Below are 17,204 nucleotides of genomic sequence, written 5' to 3'. Positions count from 1 at the left end.
ATGGATTTGAAAATGAAAAGTGCCATCCAGTGCATGTAACCTAAGTGTCTAAATATTTATGTTCCTAATAAAGCTTCCTCTGTAGTACAATTTCACCTCTTACATGTCTAACGTAGGACATGATAGAAGGAGCCTAAGGGTGACTGTCTCAGGTAGCCAATAGAGAAACACAGATGCTTTTAGGATATGAGAGAATCTCTTAGAATAGCTACTTTGGGATAGGATGAATCACAGCCCACAAATGCGTATTTCTCTTCAGTGACTATAAAGAGAGAGGGGGAGTAGAGTGACTCAGTGAGATGTGGTTGTTTATATTTGGTCAAATATATTTCAAGCTAAGTGCATCAGGCTACAATCCAGAGGCAGCTCAGCTCTCCATGGCACCTGGGGTACGTGTCTCAAAAGTTGAGCGACAAAGCCTGGTTGGAGCGTGCTGCAGCTCTCCTGTGGCTGGTGCCTTCCTCACCCTTCCCAACTGCAGCCACCCTGGGAAGGAACGGTGCACGTGTACTCAGTTTTCATCCTGATGGGGAGGTGGTGTCATCCCAAAATAAAGTCAGGATACAGACTGGGTGCGTGCCTGAACCCATGTGCTTGGATCTCACAATTTAGACATGGCTTAAATTCCATGTGCAACCAGGGGAAGGAGAGAAGGAGTTTGGAAGGCCTCCAGAAGCCACCTTAATTTTGGTAAGATTGAATCCTAACATGTAACTTGAATTTATGCTTGCTTCTGTGGTGTGTTTTCATTTCATATTTCTCTCAGCATATATGGTGATAATAGAATAGTATGTTTTCATGTCTGTGCACAATCAATCTCCAGTTTTCCTAGGTTAGGAAGGTGTTGGGGTGTCTGAGTGCTAGGAAGTTAGAACAATTTAAATCCTGTACTTAAAGTTCTTCCGATAAGCATATTTTTAAAACCAAAATTTGACCCAGCAGTGTCCTTTCAGAACAGCATAACTGCTTCCAGTTAGTGACTTGAATTTTGGCATTAATCATTATTTTTGTAGCTTATTAATTGTTTCTACCGTCACTTCAACCCCAACAGAGAGAGTGAGGTATTTTGCAAAGGTTGGCACCAGTGGTATTATGCATGAATAGGTCTAGGTGCCTAGTTTTAAAATCTTGGCACCTGCCTTGACTTTTCTTTATGCTGTCATTCATACCATAGCTACCAAGGCTGAATTTTGCTGGTAGTAGCAGTTATGGGATGTTACCAAGGGAAGAGTCTATTACTGACACAAGAAATAGTTTTGAAATTCTTCTTGCCATTGCTGAACTTGTCAAAATGTCACTGTTGCCCATAGGTCATCTATGCAAGGTGCAAAGTCATCTTTCTGCTGTACTGATTGTCACATGAGTTGCTTGGTGTCTTCAATGTTAGTGTTATATATACTCTATTCTTCTTGTAAAGCTCCCTTTAAATTGAGAAGTTTTGTTACTTCTGGGATTAGACCTAATTGCTATGATTTGAGAGTAAAGAAGGAAAAAAAACTGCATGGATTCTGTGTGTTCCAGTTCTCCTCTTTATGAGTTCCAAAATAATCCGCTTTTCTCCAAAAAAATATATCTGCACCCATCAGAAAATTTTATGTGATAGTCACCTTTAACAGCATTTTTCCCTTGATTCATTAATTATAGGAGCATGTCAAGCAGAGCAGATGGCATTTTCTGAGTTGGGAATTTACCTTTATTTGTTATTCTTTGTTGTGTTTGACATCCGAATTTCTCAGCTTCTCTAAGATGATGTCATTTTCCAATTAAATATATAATATGATTGTGTAAATTGGCCTGAAAATTGAAATCCTGGCCTTTTTCTTTGTAACTGGTGTGAAAAATGAATGGACACATGGGAACATCTCAATCTGAGATTAGTCACTTTGGAACTCCGCGCTCCTCAATGTACAGAGCAGATATATTTGTATTTTTTAAAATCTCTTTTTTCTTCAGTCCATGAATTCGTGCCATGTTTGCTGCACGCTACTCAAGCACCGTTTTTGAGAAAGGTCATACATTTTTCTTATGAGCTTTTTGAAGGGGCCTAGCAGAAAGGTTCACAAATATGACATGATTAATTTTCTCCACGCCCTATTGAGTTGAGGGGTTTCTGATATTTTGGCAAGGCAGGAACTAAAATGTAGTAACCATACTGTGATTCTTTGTAACCCGCACGAGGAGCTGGGTGGGTGCACGGTTGCTAGTTTTACGTTCGTGATTTGAGAGTCCTAGGGGTGATACCTTGGAGCACCTCTCAACCCTGTTTGACTGGGGTTGAAGCTCTGCAGTGGTTGAAGACTGGCCTATGAGCTGTGAAGTGATGGTGCTGAAATTGCCCCTGTACTCAGCACTGGTGAGGCCAGACCTCGAGTATTGTGTCCAGTTTTGGGCACCTCAATACAAGAGAGATCTCGAGGTGCTGGAGCGAGTGCAGAGGAGGGCAACGAAGCTGGTGAAGGGCCTGGAAGACAAATCATATGAAGAGCAGCTGAAGGAGCTGGGACTGTTTAGTATGAGGAAGAGGAGGCTGAGGGGAGACCTCATCACTCTCTACAACTACGTGAAAGGACACTGTAGAGAGGTTGGTGCTGGTCTCTTCTCACAGGTAATTAGTGACAGAACGAGAGGGAATGGCTTCAAGCTCCAACAGGGTAGGTTTAGATTGAACATTAGGAAAGAATTTTTCACCGAAAGAGTGATAGGGCATTGGAACAGGCTGCCCAGGGAGGGGGTGGAGTCACCATCCCTGGCTGTGTTTAAGGGCCGTTTAGATGCAGTGCTAAGGGACATGGTGTAGGGGAGGACTTTGTAGAGTAGGGTAGATGGTTGGACTCCATGATCCCAAGGGTCTCTTCCAACCTGAACGATTCTATGATTCTATGAAATAGGGTGCAGGCACTGCTGAATTCCTTACCTTTTGGGGAAGGGGGGGTATGTTAGTGACTTGCTTTGGGCTTGTGGGGGTTTTTTTTTGAGGTAACTCGCAAGTTTCCTCCCTCTTGAGAAGCAAACTAATGAACCACAAAAGCTCTTGGCCTGTGTTGCCTTATGAATGTGCATATGGTCCATGGGGAGGGTGGTGGGCTCCCGTTGGCTGGTGGTGCCTCTGCCTCTTACTCTCCCCAGCTCTTTGTCTGGCTTGGGCACCATCATCTTTCTTGTTGCAACCTTCTACTCAGTCAGAGTTTCTAGACTCTGGCTCTTGTGTCTCACCCTCCGTTTCCCTCTTCTGCCTGGTTTTGTGTCGCGTTTTGGTCCACCCAATGTTTCTCACACCCCCTCTGCAGTGCAGTCTCCTGCGCGTCCGTGGGGAACCAGCTGAAGGGTCACGAAAGCAACAGGCGAGGTTGTCTTCCTGCTGTCAGCTCCAATGTCTGGTCTCTGGCAGATGGGAGCAGCAGTTACAGGGGAAATCCTGCTAATCTCCTGTAACTTGAGCCCATTACATGCTCAGTCGCGCTGTGGGGCTGGTACCTTTCCAGCCACATATGGATGGACGGACGGACGGACGGCTGGAGGAGGCGGTGGACACTTACTGCAGAACGTTTTCTGAGGTTTGCACTCTAAGGATCTGGAGGGGGGGGAAACAAACCAAAAAAACATGGTGTCTGTCAGCTGAATTCTAGCAGGTTTCAAAGCTTTGTTAAATAAGAAAATATTTTTGTAAGTGTAGAAAGAAAAAAAACAGCGCCTCGATTTAACAAAAAAACAACCAACACAAAAAGCAAGGGACCAGCACCCTGCCAAATTTCAAGACTGCCCCAACGTGGGCAGGGGAGCCAGAGTTCCCCAGTTGGGTGAGTTACAAGGGTGGCAAAGCAACATGTTTTTGTCTAGGCTATCTCAGAAATGGGCAAACTGCGTTTTGGCAGAGAAGTAAATCCTGCAGCAGATGTCCAGCATGGAAAATTTTTAACACGGGCAGCTTGAGTTTGGCAAAGTCAAAAGAATGTGGAAAATACCGACGAGAAGCACCAGGCCACCTTAATAACAGATGGAGTTACCACCTCTGTCCCTGGAGTCTCCTGAGACCCACCAGAATTTGGGGGCTTTGGGGGGTTTGTTGTTTGTTTGTTTGTTGGTTTGCTTTGTTTTTTTAAATAGGGCAGAATAGAGCAGAGTGGAGGGGGGTGATTGAGCAGAGAGTGAGGGCTGGCTGGCAGAAGCCTCCTCGACAGGAGTGCATTTCAGCCATGCCAAGGAGGGCAGGGTTTTTGCAAATTGGGTGGGAGAAGCCAGAAGGAGGTTTTTAGCTTGTGGGATAGAGGAATAATGGATTTTTGGGAAGCTGCGTTTATAATATGCAAAACAGTCCATAGGAAACAATGGAGCCTTAGGACAGAGCTGCCAGTGAATGAGAGCTTTGTTTCCTCTGGTCTATTCATATTTCTAAACTTTTTGTGGCATTTTAAATAGATTTTACACATTTTTATGTCATGGCTTGAATCGCATGAACTGTTGTCTAAAGTAGTATTGCACTGCAATCTTTATCCCTTTCTGGATAAAGATTGACTTTCAGCTTAAGCTCCTTTTTGTGTTTTTCTTAATTGCAAGTCTTGTTCAATAATCCTTGGCTGCTTTGTTCTCTTGTTTTAAAACTTCAGCAAAAATTTGTGGGCAAACTGATTGACGGCAGCCTTGTGTACCCGGTGTAGCGAGCTGCCCACAGTTTGACTTGAAAATGGCAACTGGTATCAGAGCCCTTATGCCAGAACCTTGGTACAAATGAACATCAGTTGGGAGCTAATCCCAGGAACCACAGCTTGGATGCTGCTGATGTTATTTGTCTGCCAAGGATATTAAAACACCATCTATCGTATAGATCATCGAGAAGCATCCTGTACCTGCAGCCCCCTAAGAACTGGTCTCAAACATTCATAAAGACATGATGTGTGCATTGCTGTTAGATGCAAATGCCGCACAGTAAGATTATGCAGTATTAAAATGGGAATATTATTGCCCGAGTCGGGGTGTGTTTCAGCTGCGTGTTAAAATAAGGGGTGGATTGATTGGTTTATGGTGCACAGCTCACCTTTACAGCCAAAACAGCGTCGTTGCGGTTCTGCAATTCGGGAAAGGTCGTTTGTGCGAGGCTTTATGATTAGCAAAAGCTGTGAAAATTCTTGTTGCTGGGAACGGTGTAGCTGCCGTTGCGGTGGAGGGGAAAGAGGGGGGTGGTTTGTTTTTGCTGCATATGCTATTTCATGGAGGTATCCCTTTCCCTCGCCAGCAAAAACTCCTTCCCTGCGCGAGGGAAATTCCTGGTTGATAAGTATGGATGCATTGTTTTTACACATTAGAAGTGCTGTGTTGCCGTGTCAATCATCCCGTTAGGATCAGTTTAAGAGCAGTAGGGCTGACGAAGCCGGGCGTGATTGGCTGCCATATGCTGGGAGGGCTCTGGGAGAAGGAAGGGCTGCAGTCTTTCAGCAACAGAGTTTAGGCTGTGTCTTTGCTTCATCATCTGAGGAAAAATCCCCCAGACAAGGCACAGGGCTTTCCGAGTGCCAAAAAAAAAAAAAAAATTAAAAAAAAAATATATATACACACAGGCTGCTCATCCTCCTATGTGAAAATTACTTACCATGATGCGATGGGAAAGATATGGCTGTTTGTTTATATCGGATGTTCCTTTTCACGTTGGGAATGTGCTGAATAGACAGGGCTAAACAAGGTAGGAGGATCGTTGTCTTTTATTGAATGTTTAAAGAGTTTGCTGCAGTGTGCTGCATACTGTATGTGTTGCTTGGGGGGAGCCGGGGTGGAGGGAGGGGGGAAACAACGTTTCTCTGGTGAATTAATTCTGTTTGGGTGCAGTAGGTGGCTTTTATGGGAACTTGTTTTCAAAGGGAATTAATTTCCAACGTAAACAGCTCTCTTCGGAAATAGAACGGGGGTATACGCATATTAAAATATCGCAAGTAAAAAAAGAAATAGGTCAGTGTGTTTCAGAACTGCTGCTACCCTAATTGGATTTTTAGCTGGGTTGTTGTCTGGCAGTGCTGCCTGGCTTTAGGAAAGGAGGAGTCAACCTGGAAATCTGTGAAGTTTATAGCAGGTATGTTTGAAGATTTAGGTGAATTAGACTGCCTGATCTAAATAATTCCCTACAGGAGGCTTTAACTAAAGCCAAGACTCCCTCTTTTAGACAAGTAGGAGCCATACAACGAGATGACAGTATTTTACCCCGTTATAAAAGTATGGGTGTTTTTGGCTGCACCATGATTCCTTGTGCTCTTCGAGGCAAGCTGGGAGAGTTTTTCGTATTGTAGTTTAGCTGAGTGTTTCCCCTGCCCTTTCCAGGTCTTTGTCTCGGCAGCAAAACAGAACCTGTACACGAAAACAGGGAAAACAAGGTTAATAATACGTGCTGCAATTATCTGATCTTTATACATTTTTAATGAGAGAACACACAGCTAGCAGAATAATTTAATGAGCAGGCTGGCTTTTAGAGCAATGATTTCACTGTGCTGAGGCACATCAACTTTCTTGCTGAGGAGGAGCCTCAGGAAGGAATGGAGAAGATTTATGTTAAATGCTCTGGAGAGAAGGAAACAGGTTATTTAGGCAGAAGTCTGTAAAATCCTGGAATAACAGAAGAGTTATTATTATTTATTAGATTGTAAGCAAACTTTGCTGCCATAATGCGGGAGGGATCTGAGGACATGGCCTCATCCTGTGGCGTGCTGAAGCCCCTTCAGCTCTCTTAAACTGCCATATGTGTTGATGGGGCTTAGTACCTTTCAGGATCCCACCCAGTTAGCAACCCAAATTGGCATAATGTCTTCAGTGGCATTATAGCAGCATCGTATATAGGTGCAGTGTATAATATAGGGGTTTTTTAACCTTTTTTTCCCCCCAGGACTAATGATGAGACAGCATAAAAATGTTATCTTATTTTTCCTGTAATAGTTTATAAGTTGTTTATAAATGTTTGTATTCTATATAAATATTTGTATTCGAATAGGATGTGGGCAGAAAAACTAAGTGTATCAGCTGAGGAGGACTAAAGATACAATGTCTTAAAGAGGAAATTAGGTAAAAGAACCTTTCACTACCTAGAAAACCTTTCGATGGTGTAATTTTGGGGAAAGTTTTAAGATTATTCCACCACCCCGTATCCCCAGGAGCAAGTTATGCTAGTTTTAAAAGTATTGCATTAAATAGGCCCTTCTAGACAACTGTCCCTCCCTTTTTCCAAGGAGAAGTACAGGGCACGGGCTCAAAACTCCCGATGTCACCCCCCGGCTCTTCGCATCTGACTCTACCCAGAGGAGATTGATTCAAATTCCTTGTTCCCTGGCTAAATACTTGCTCAAGAGCTGCAGCTTGGTAGCTGGCACATCTTCAGTTTATGGACCGGTTATTTTTAAACGCTGCGCTCTTCTAAGTAAAATCAACCTCGTGTCTTCTGAGAATTTCAGACTCTGCTCACAAGTGAAACACATGTCAGGATATAGAGCATTATTATTAAAAATCCATGGGGTATGGATATGTATGTTTAAATATCTATCACTGTCAATGTTGAACTGTGGTGTTAAAAGTCAAAATAATCTTTTCCAAGCTATGAAATGTGAGCTAAATTTTTAGGTTTTTTGCAGATAAAATCATTTTCATGCAGAGCTCATGGAGAAAACTTTCCAGTCTCATGTTTTGAGACTGTCTCTTCCTTTCAGATAATTTAAGTGGATGTTTTTCATACTTTTGAGATTGGCAGTTAGGCATAAGGAGGATAATGCTATATATTACAAATTGAGAATTTGCATTCATCACTCAATCAAATAGTCTGTATCAAACTATTGACAGACAATCAAGCGACAAGGGGATTAAAAAAATTCTGTCCTGCTCAAGAAATACTTTATATAGACAGGTAGGTGTGCTTTGGCTTGGAGGGTAGAGGGGGCAGTAAACTCTGTATTTGCAGTTGTTATGTAAATAGTTGGTAATAAAAGCAGTTTGGACCAGATTCTGGTACCTCTTTTCATTTAGTAGTATCTTTTCCTCTTAATTGCTCTGTGGATTTCATCAGATCTATTAGTACAGTACTGTCTTACTGTGTGCAGCATGTCTGTTTTCAAGGAATAATTACTCTGTTTAGAATTAGTTTCTTCATTTTCCTAAGGTAGGGTTTACTAATTAGTTACTAGTCCTGAAATACAGTGTTGTGATTGCAGGATGCTTATAAAGAAAAATCAAGTTCTTCATTTGTAAGCATATATTTTGTAGAAATCTAAAATAATCACATGCTACAATGTAGGGTTTTTTGGTGGGTTTTTTTTGGGGGGGGAAAGAAAAGTAGCTCTTAATGGTATGTGGGATTTCAGGCACTCATGTCTGGTAACACATTTCTGCTGTGAATGAATGTTGTTCTCTGTTGCTCACAAGTATGTCAAGAATAATCTGTACTGTGCTTATTTGTAAAAAGCTCTGTAAAATGTTCATTTTTTATAGTACTGAGAGATGAGAAAAAGACTTAGTGTTCAAATGAAATTCTTCATTAATGATTTCACATATGGATTTAATTTCCTAAATCATTAGTTAGACACATTGCTAAGATTTAAATTTCACTCAATAGCCATTAGTGGTACCTGGTTTTCTAATGTTACAAGAAAATTCTGATTATGAGGACTTTTTTTTTTCCCTTTCATGAAAAAACCACATTTTTTTTTAAAGCCCTGTGATTCCCCACCCCCTTTCTTTGTGAATAAAAACACATGGCTGTTACAAAGTTGTGGCAAAAGAGCATAAAATCACTTGCTTTAGAATTTGTTGGTGTATATTTTCTTTTTAAAACCATTTTCCAACCCTTGATTGTAAAGCTAATTTGATATGTTTAATACGATGGACTATGGTTAACTAGTGTGAACCGGTGCTATGTAACTGGTCTGTAAACAGGCAGAAATTATAGCCTGAGGAAAATAAAACTCATTTCAAGAGGGTGTCAGTGCTGAAAACTAGTTCAAATAATAGTAGTATTAACTGCTTGACTAATTAAGCTAATCTTCTTATATGTTATTAGCAAATGCAGTGACAGTTGTTGGTTATTGATATATGGAGTCCAAAGTCTCCTTTTAAAAAACAAACTTTTTGGCTGTATTTGGGATGGAGGGTGCGTGAGGAGAAAGAAATCATGGGGCCCTTTTCTAGAAACTGCCAACTTCTTAATCTCCCCATTTTTTTTTAGTATTCTTTTTTAATAAGGCCATTAAAACACAGGGCTCTCCCTCTAACAGCACTGACGACGTGAAGTTCCTAGTATTTTGGGCACACTAAAGAATGAATATTTTGGGGCTGTGAAAATTGAAGCACATACCCAACAGGAGATTAAATGCAAAATCCTTATAACTCACAAGAAAAAATACCAGTTATGTAGGGGACTGCTTGTGCTGGTGATGATTATTAAAGCTGTTGAGAGCTGCCAGTGTGCAGCTTGCCACTTCTGCAGAAGACCTGTAGGATTCCTGGACCCTTAAGTCTGGCAAAGGACCAGGTGGGCTTGTGATACCTTCAACTTTGCAAGTTAGAAGTGCTCAGCTGGTAAATAAAAGAGATAAATGCACAGGTTTGTGCTCTTCCCTCCCCCCTTCCTTTTTATACCTAGGTGTATGCCCCCAAATGCATACACATATATGGAATATGCACACATCCATAAAATTATGGTTTTCTGTTTTTGTGATTTTTGCGATACAAACCCAATAGCTAATAAAGACAGTAGGAGGGATTTAGTGGTACAGTTGTTGCATAAAGAAGTGGATCAAGCAATTATAGCAGATGGTTCATATCAGAGTCTATTTTTTTTTTTGACAATTTTAGATCAATTTCTGAGTGGGTGATAAGCAGCGATTCAGGAGGGTCTGGGTGTCGCACATCGCTGAGCTCATAAACAGAGACAAGGTCGGTCTGGAGGTTTGTGTGCTGTAAAATCTTCTCTCCTGCAGAGAGTACAGCGCCTCTGACAATAGGCAGAATTAGAGAATACAGGTAAGGAAAAATAAAGAAATGTGTTCCTCTGTAGTTCTATGGAAGAAAGCTAGGATTTAGTTAGAAATACCTTTTTTTTTTTTTTTTTTTTTTCTGTTTGAATTTTGAAGGCAGCTTTTCAGTATGATTTTTGTGTGTGATTGCTTTTAAGAGACAGGCCTAGCAAATAATTTTTTAATTTTTTTTTTTTTAACCCTCTATCCTTCTCTCCAGGCTGAATACTTTTTTCCTCTGGGTTTCTGAGGATTTTTATAGTGATGTCTTTTTTTTTTTTTTTTCTCCCCAAATTCTCTGTTAGATATATATATTCCAGTTGTACCAAATAGCTCAGCACCCTGCCCTTCAGAACCTGTCATGATTTTGGTACTTCATAGTTATTAATGGGAGTGTTCCGAACTTATTCTAAAACTAACCTTAAATTGCAAAGTGGCAAGGTGAGGCTCGATGAGGCCCGGGGCAACCTGGTCTAGTTGGGGGTGTCCCTGCTGACTGTGGGGGTGTCGGACTAGATGACCTTTGGAGGTCCCTTCTGGCCTGGACCATTCTATGATTCGAAGACTTCTGTTTATTTTGGAGTGCTCAGAGGGCTGATTTTCAATGCTGGGTTTCAGCGTGTTGGGCTTACACCTTAACGCTCTCCTCCAGCAGCTTCTCTGTGGGAGACTCCCGACACTGAGGCGAGGGAAGCGGCTGCCTTGTAGGATATCAAAGCCTAGTTTTACTCCGTTTTTATGTTTTTTCGGGTACGTACTCCTTCCCACTTTTGGGATGGTCCCTTCTGGCCTGGACCATTCTATGATTCGAAGACTTCTGTTTATTTTGGAGTGCTCAGAGGGCTGATTTTCAATGCTGGGTTTCAGCGTGTTGGGCTTACACCTTAACGCTCTCCTCCAGCAGCTTCTCTGTGGGAGACTCCCGACACTGAGGCGAGGGAAGCGGCTGCCTTGTAGGATATCAAAGCCTAGTTTTACTCCGTTTTTATGTTTTTTCGGGTACGTACTCCTTCCCACTTTTGGGATGGTCAGATGGTCTGCAGTGCTGTTGCCAGCAGCTAGATGCATTATTTCAAGCCTACAGCTGCACTGGTTTGTCAGCAGACACCTCTGGTGGGACGGGCAGGACCATGGCTGGCAGGAGCCTACCTCTGCGCCCACTTAATGATTTGGGACTTCATCACTGCCTTGTGTTTCATTTATTTAAAAGGCTGTGATAACACCTACGGGATTTCCCCGACGGCTGTGTTCCTCTGTGGCGCAGCATCCCCAGCCACAGCCCCCGACTGCTTCGAGGAGACCCTCTCCCACCTCCATCTCCTCACCCTGCAGCCCAAAGGTGGTGGGGCCTGGGGCACCTCCTCGGGCTGGCGGGAGGCTGCTTCTGTGGAGGAGGAGGAGGAAGAGGAGGAGGAGGCTGGCGTGTGGGCTGCTGCTTCTGCCAGGGATTGCAGTGCTGCAGTCCTTATTGGCATGCTGAACGTGCGCCGGCAGCGCGCTGCTGTCCTGCAGCTCTAGCCCTTGCGCTTGAAAACTTTTCTCTTCACGTGTTTATTGCTTGTTGGATGTTTTTTTGTTGGTGGTGGTTGGTTTGTTGGTTGTTTTTTTGTATTTTTTGTTCTTTTTACAGCTCCTTTATGTATTTTATCCCCCCTTTGCTAATCATGGGACGTGTTTTAGGGCTGGATTGCTTAATCGCCATAATTTTAAGAGGGTGGGGAGAAGCCAAAAACACCCTAAGATTTTCTTTGCCACAGTGGGGAAGGCATGAAAGGCTTTGAAATTGGCTGCACTGCTGTGTTTATAAAGCCCGTGCTGCCCCCCCCCACCTTTTTTTTTTTTTTTTTTGGCGTTATATATGTCTATATTTCACCCCCTATGGAATAGCAGGTGCAAACAGGTTGGACAATCAGCATTAAACAGCCCCTCAAATATTTATGGCTTAGTTTCACCTCTGGTCCAATAGCATCAGATTGTTCAGTTGCTTGAGTATTTGTGCAGTAAGGCATCAATAGAAATGGGATATCTGTTCTCTTAACTTGTATCTTAAGAAGAGACAGTATCTGTAGACCACACACTTTCTTTCGTAACTTGGATAGCAAGAAGTCTGACTTTCACAGTACTCCTATAAATGCCAAAAGCGAACACATGTAATTAGCAGTTAAATTTTTTTTAGCAGTCTTTTGAATTTCCTTTGCAAAATGTTCTGAAATGCAAATGAATTGCACTTCATTATCATAGTGGAAGATTAAAGTAGATTTAACTTACTACATCTGTCATAACATTATTGGCCCCCCCCCCCCTTTTTTTTTTTTTTTTTCTTCTCTTAAAGACCTCATTTAATACTCACACTTTGTGCGATGAGGCCACTTTCAAAGGCTTTGGTATCCACAGTAGCAGCTCTTTGAAGTGGAAACGCCAGTGGGGGACCGGCCTGAGGCTTAATCTGTGGTGTAAAAGGTCCTAAGTGGTAAGAAGCCACAACAGGCACCTCCTGCTCTCTTCAAGGGGAGCAGCTGGAGAGCAGTACTTGGAACTCAACCCCTCTCCTGGACCTAGACTCACCAGTGGAGCTGGAAGTGGTTGGACACTTCCATAGGTCTTGAGGGATCCGGTCACCTTCCTCTTCCTCTCTCTGGTTTCCTGCTCTCTTTTCGTCCCAGTGTCTCTCCCCGGTCTCTTGAGGAGCAAGACACAACCACTGATGGCAAAGGAGTGAGACCTAAGAACAAACACATGTTTCTACAGGGTTTTTTTTTTGCTTTCCCAAGTTGGTACATCTCTCTTTTCGTCCCAGTGTCTCTCCCCGGTCTCTTGAGGAGCAAGACACAACCACTGATGGCAAAGGAGTGAGACCTAAGAACAAACACATGTTTCTACAGGGTTTTTTTTTTGCTTTCCCAAGTTGGTACATCATCCTTCTGGAGCACAGAGCATCCTTCTGGAGCACAGAGCATCCTTCTGGAGCACAGGCACAGTCACTCGTGTAATTTGCTGGCCCCTGTGGGCATGTGTCTGTCTGGTTAGGTCTGTAGCATTGTGGTGGCCCCAGGAGATAAAGTTGTACCTTCACGTCATTTGGTGGCCCCCGTCTCCCCTTTGGCATGAGGATGATGAGGGAGATTGTGCTTTTTGGTCGCCAGTGACTCATTTAAGTGCCTGAAGATAGGTAGAACAAGTCCGCCATATCTGAAATCCATGTGTTTGAAATAGGAGATGAAAGTGTTGAGTTTCTCATGGGAGGGCTTGAGGGTCAGCGTGTCCCTATGGATCAGTAGCCAGCCCTGGCTGCCGGACAAGGCTCTTGGTCAGGAGCTGCCATCCTGAGGCAGGGAAGGCAGAAGGCTAATCTGAGGACAGCAGTACGTGCCTTGACTGACGCATGACTAGCTGTTTGTCGCCCAGGAGTGAGAGGCTGTCTGAGGAGGACTCTCTTTCTCAACCATTGGATTTAGTAGCCATCGGTGATTCTGACACCTCTTTAAATAGTCTGATTTCTTAAGTTGAAAAGTTATTTTAAACTTGTTCCTTTTTTCGACCTTCAGTACATCACCTGCAATTCAACTTCACATTCTAGCTGTTTGCCGTATGCAAAGGTGACTGTTTTATGGCTACCCAACTGGTAATGCACCGAATGTCCCCTAGTCAGAATTTAGCGGCCCTCATCGTCAGTCTGTATGAATGTCATACTCTTTCTGTTGTCAAAAGCCTCACCGTTGCCTCTTCATATAGGTAAGCCTTCCCATAGTTCTGGTGCTGCTGTTGCTGTTCTCCCCCTCTTCTCTAGCTCTGCAGTTAATCTCTTTGAGGTGTGGGGAATCTGAACTTAATTTATCGCTCAGGAGTTACATTCCCCATCACTATGTGTAGTAGCGTAATTCTTTCCTGTTTTCCTTCGATATCGCCAGATGTTCTGCTTGCTTTATAGTCCATCAACTGCTGAGTATTTTGCTGAAGTTTTCACCAAATTGCCTGTAATGTCCACAAGATCTTTCCTCTGTAATAGCGTCTTGTTTGAACCTACCCTTGTGTGTGTACTGTTTATTACTTTTTGGTTTTTCCCCTCATCTGCATTATTTTGTCTATGTTAAATTCTTATGTCATTTTATCACCCAGTGTACTCATTATCCTGAGATCCTTTTGTAATTCTTCACAGTTGGCTTCAGGTATGACTTTGCAAAAATTTTATGTTAACTGCAAACTGTCTTTTATTGTTTATGGCTATGTTGCAAAGCAGAGGAGGACAACTCTGTTGGTAAACTTCATTATGAGCATTACAGTAGACTATTAGAAGTAAAATCATACTATTTAACCATGTAAGTTGGTTGGGTTTGGGGGCTTTTGTAGAATTTGTTGACCCTGAACTTCTGCTCTGACTTCAGTCTTCATGCCATCTGCAAATGCTTAGCGTTTTAGCTAGCCATTATAATTAAATTTCTTTTAACATCCGTAAGACTCATCACAATAACTAGGTTCCACAAAAATCATGAGCTTACAAAGGTGAGATGATTCATTTGGTTTTATTTTGCTTAATTTTGAGCTTTTAGGATTTGTATTTTCTCTCTACGGTTGTTCTTCTCTACGGTTGTCAGAATTGTACACTTTAATAAAATCTGACAGTTCCTTGTAAACATACCTGTGGCTCATAAGGCTTTATGAAATGCACTTGATGTTTTCAGACTTTGAGTGAAATTGGTGAGAGGCAGCTGTGCTGCAGTAGGATTGTGTAGTGGATCTTTAAACTTGAGGATTTTTGTGATAGGAATCAATATGGAGTGGTGTTGGGTTTGTTTTGGTTTTGTTTTTTTTTTTCCCCAAAGAGAAATGAAATTAAGACAGACTTAGTAATAATGGTCTGCTTTGTAAAGATGAACACCTGTATCTCAACCCTCTTGTCTTCCAGACACCAAAATGCTAGCAAACATTTTACTTAGGGGAAAGGTAAATATGATGGTTTTCATCTTTGGAGTGCTTCGTTGCAAGGTAAAAGTGTTTGCCTTGAAATAGGACTTTAGAAGCAGTGGGTGAGTGTCTGCTTTTCTGATTTAAAAATACGAAACTTTTTAAATTTTTGGGCCTGTATTGACTCTAGTGCTGCAGTTATGAAAATTAAATTGTGTTGTGCCTTGTGCATCAGCAGTATTATTCTTTAAATTTTTCCTGGTGGACCTTGCTTGTCTGGTGACTATTTGGTAATAATGAAGACACTAAAAAACTGGGACATTAAATTGTGGATTTCCATCTGACTTTGCAGAACCATAAGAAGTTTTTTAAAAAAATAAACCAACCAAAACAAATGAAGAAAACCCCAACCCTCTTAATATGTAAATTAAGTGAACTTTGTTTATAAGAAATCCTAAAAAGATAAAACTAGAATACCGCTGCATCTTTGTCTCTCCCTTTTCTGTCTTTCCAGAGTGTAATAGTGCTTTTTTTGGTAGTGGACAGGCAGTTCTGTTCAGTTGCTGTAAAGTGGTACCATGGTTACTACCATTTCAGATGATGGGCAGAAGGATGAACGTGGAGAAGGGCCTTTCAAGTAGATTTTCAAGATTTCTAGATTCCATGCATTGTAATAAAGTGGGTACCTCTGTGAAAGCCAAATATTACCAATGTGTACTTGCAGACCATGAAGTTGCAAAGGATTACTGGAGGGCATAATTTTGACTGAGAAAAAGTTGGTTAATTTGTCTGGTGGGTTTTTTTTATGCTCGGATTTGGTTTTCTCACCTGCTTTGTCCTGGAAATGTTGTATGGAATGGAAAGAAGTCCTATCAAGTGTCAGGGGCCAGTGTGTGTTCATAGGCTAGAGGTTAGAGGATATAAAATCTCTTATTTACAAGGTAAGCAAATATTACATTTGAATGAGGCACATTCAACAGAGAAGTCTGATGATGAATTTTTTTGCAGAGTTGTTTTTTGGAATAGAAATGTGTGTAACCATAACAGCAGTTCAATTTTTGTTTATAAACGGACAATTTTTTATCTCTGAATATTGTTGTTGATGTTGTTTGACCAAATCCAATATATTTTTGTGCTACTTTTTGACTTTGTAACACAGGAAATTTGATATTATCGTTCAAAAATAGTGCCATTTATTAAGGTGAGGTTTATGCAGGGTTAAAGGAAGTTTTTGAATTACAGTTTAATACGGAAGTTGTGCAAGGCAATAAGAACCATACGGTGCAAAACAAAATGTAGCTTTAAATACCCGTTGGGGACTAAGCTTCAAGTACAACAAATAAATTAAAGCTTTTAAAAGGACAAAACTGTCGAGACTTATTTTAACCAGTCCAAATTTTTCCACTGCAATGTGAGCAGAAAACTCTCTCTTGCCAACAGCCAGTTGCTTGTATTCAGTGTCAGGAGCGTATCCATTGCTTTGGAAGCGCTGGGGAGCACCAGGCTGTGCTTTGCAGTACTGCTGTCCCCAGCAGGAGGGAGAAAGGTAAGCAGAGATAGTAGAAGAAGATCTGGGAAAGTGCTCTGTCAAAACGTATCTGGGAAATGTATTCACTTTTTGCTGCAAAAATATTGCAATTCATTGTGTCAAAGGATGAAAGAACTCTTTCCGCTTTCCTATTGAAACACAATTTACAATGTATTCCTGAATAACTGTGTGCTTATTTAGGTTACGATAAAATGATTCAACCATATGAAAATAAAGTGTCAAGGTGGAATTGTTTCAGTATGGCTAAAATATTTTTACTTTTCCCCCTGGTATTTTCACCTATCAGTCTGAGGAGGCACTGAGATACAGAAGTTTCCTTCAGGAGACTTTTCAAGAAGACCTGATGAGAGTAGGAAAGACTTTTTCCTATTGCTCTCTTCCCATATTAAGCGGCCAAGTTAAAATAGAGAGGGATTGTCATTTAAATATTGAGAAAATTTTTTATTTCAGGCAGGGACATGCCTGGATCTGGGACATGGGAGTACTGGGCTAATGCTGCCTGACCAGTCAGTCTTGCTGTCCAAATCCATTCCCTTTTCAACTTTTAAGGTAACAGAAATGAAAAAGGAAGGCTCTGTACATTAAAGTTGCTTTTACAAACCCAAAACAGGTTTGAATTTTTTCCTTCCAGAAATCTGAATGTAGTTTATGTTCCCTTTTACTGTTGCAGACAACTGAACTATGCACATGGCAGGAAAATGAGTATGAACTTACCCGATGTCCTTACTGTAGGCTAATAAACTTTCTGAGTTTGTTCCTGTGCATTCTCTCTGTGCATT

The 17,204-nt window shown here is 41.7% G+C and overlaps 1 protein-coding gene across 10 annotated transcripts in view; it reads left to right on the top strand.

Moving 5' to 3' along the window:
• The first annotated feature begins 673 nt into the window (after positions 1–673).
• MBNL2 (muscleblind-like splicing regulator 2) overlaps positions 674–17,204 on the top strand; it is a 106,463-nt gene continuing 89,932 nt past the window's right edge. For 2 of the 10 annotated variants that reach the window (XM_014944131.1, XM_014944129.1), the window contains exon 1: positions 5,496–5,674. The gene's annotated coding sequence lies outside the window, so the exon portion shown is untranslated. Of the gene's footprint in view, positions 691–5,495; positions 5,675–17,204 lie in introns of those variants that run through there. The other 8 variants (XM_014944136.1, XM_014944132.1, XM_014944137.1 and 5 more) reach the window with 5 other exon arrangements.

This window comes from Calidris pugnax, unplaced genomic scaffold (genome assembly GCF_001431845.1).
Source record: "Calidris pugnax isolate Ruff unplaced genomic scaffold, ASM143184v1 scaffold69, whole genome shotgun sequence".
NCBI classification, from domain to species: Eukaryota; Metazoa; Chordata; class Aves; order Charadriiformes; family Scolopacidae; genus Calidris; species Calidris pugnax.
This window is presented reverse-complemented; position numbering and strand designations above follow the sequence as displayed.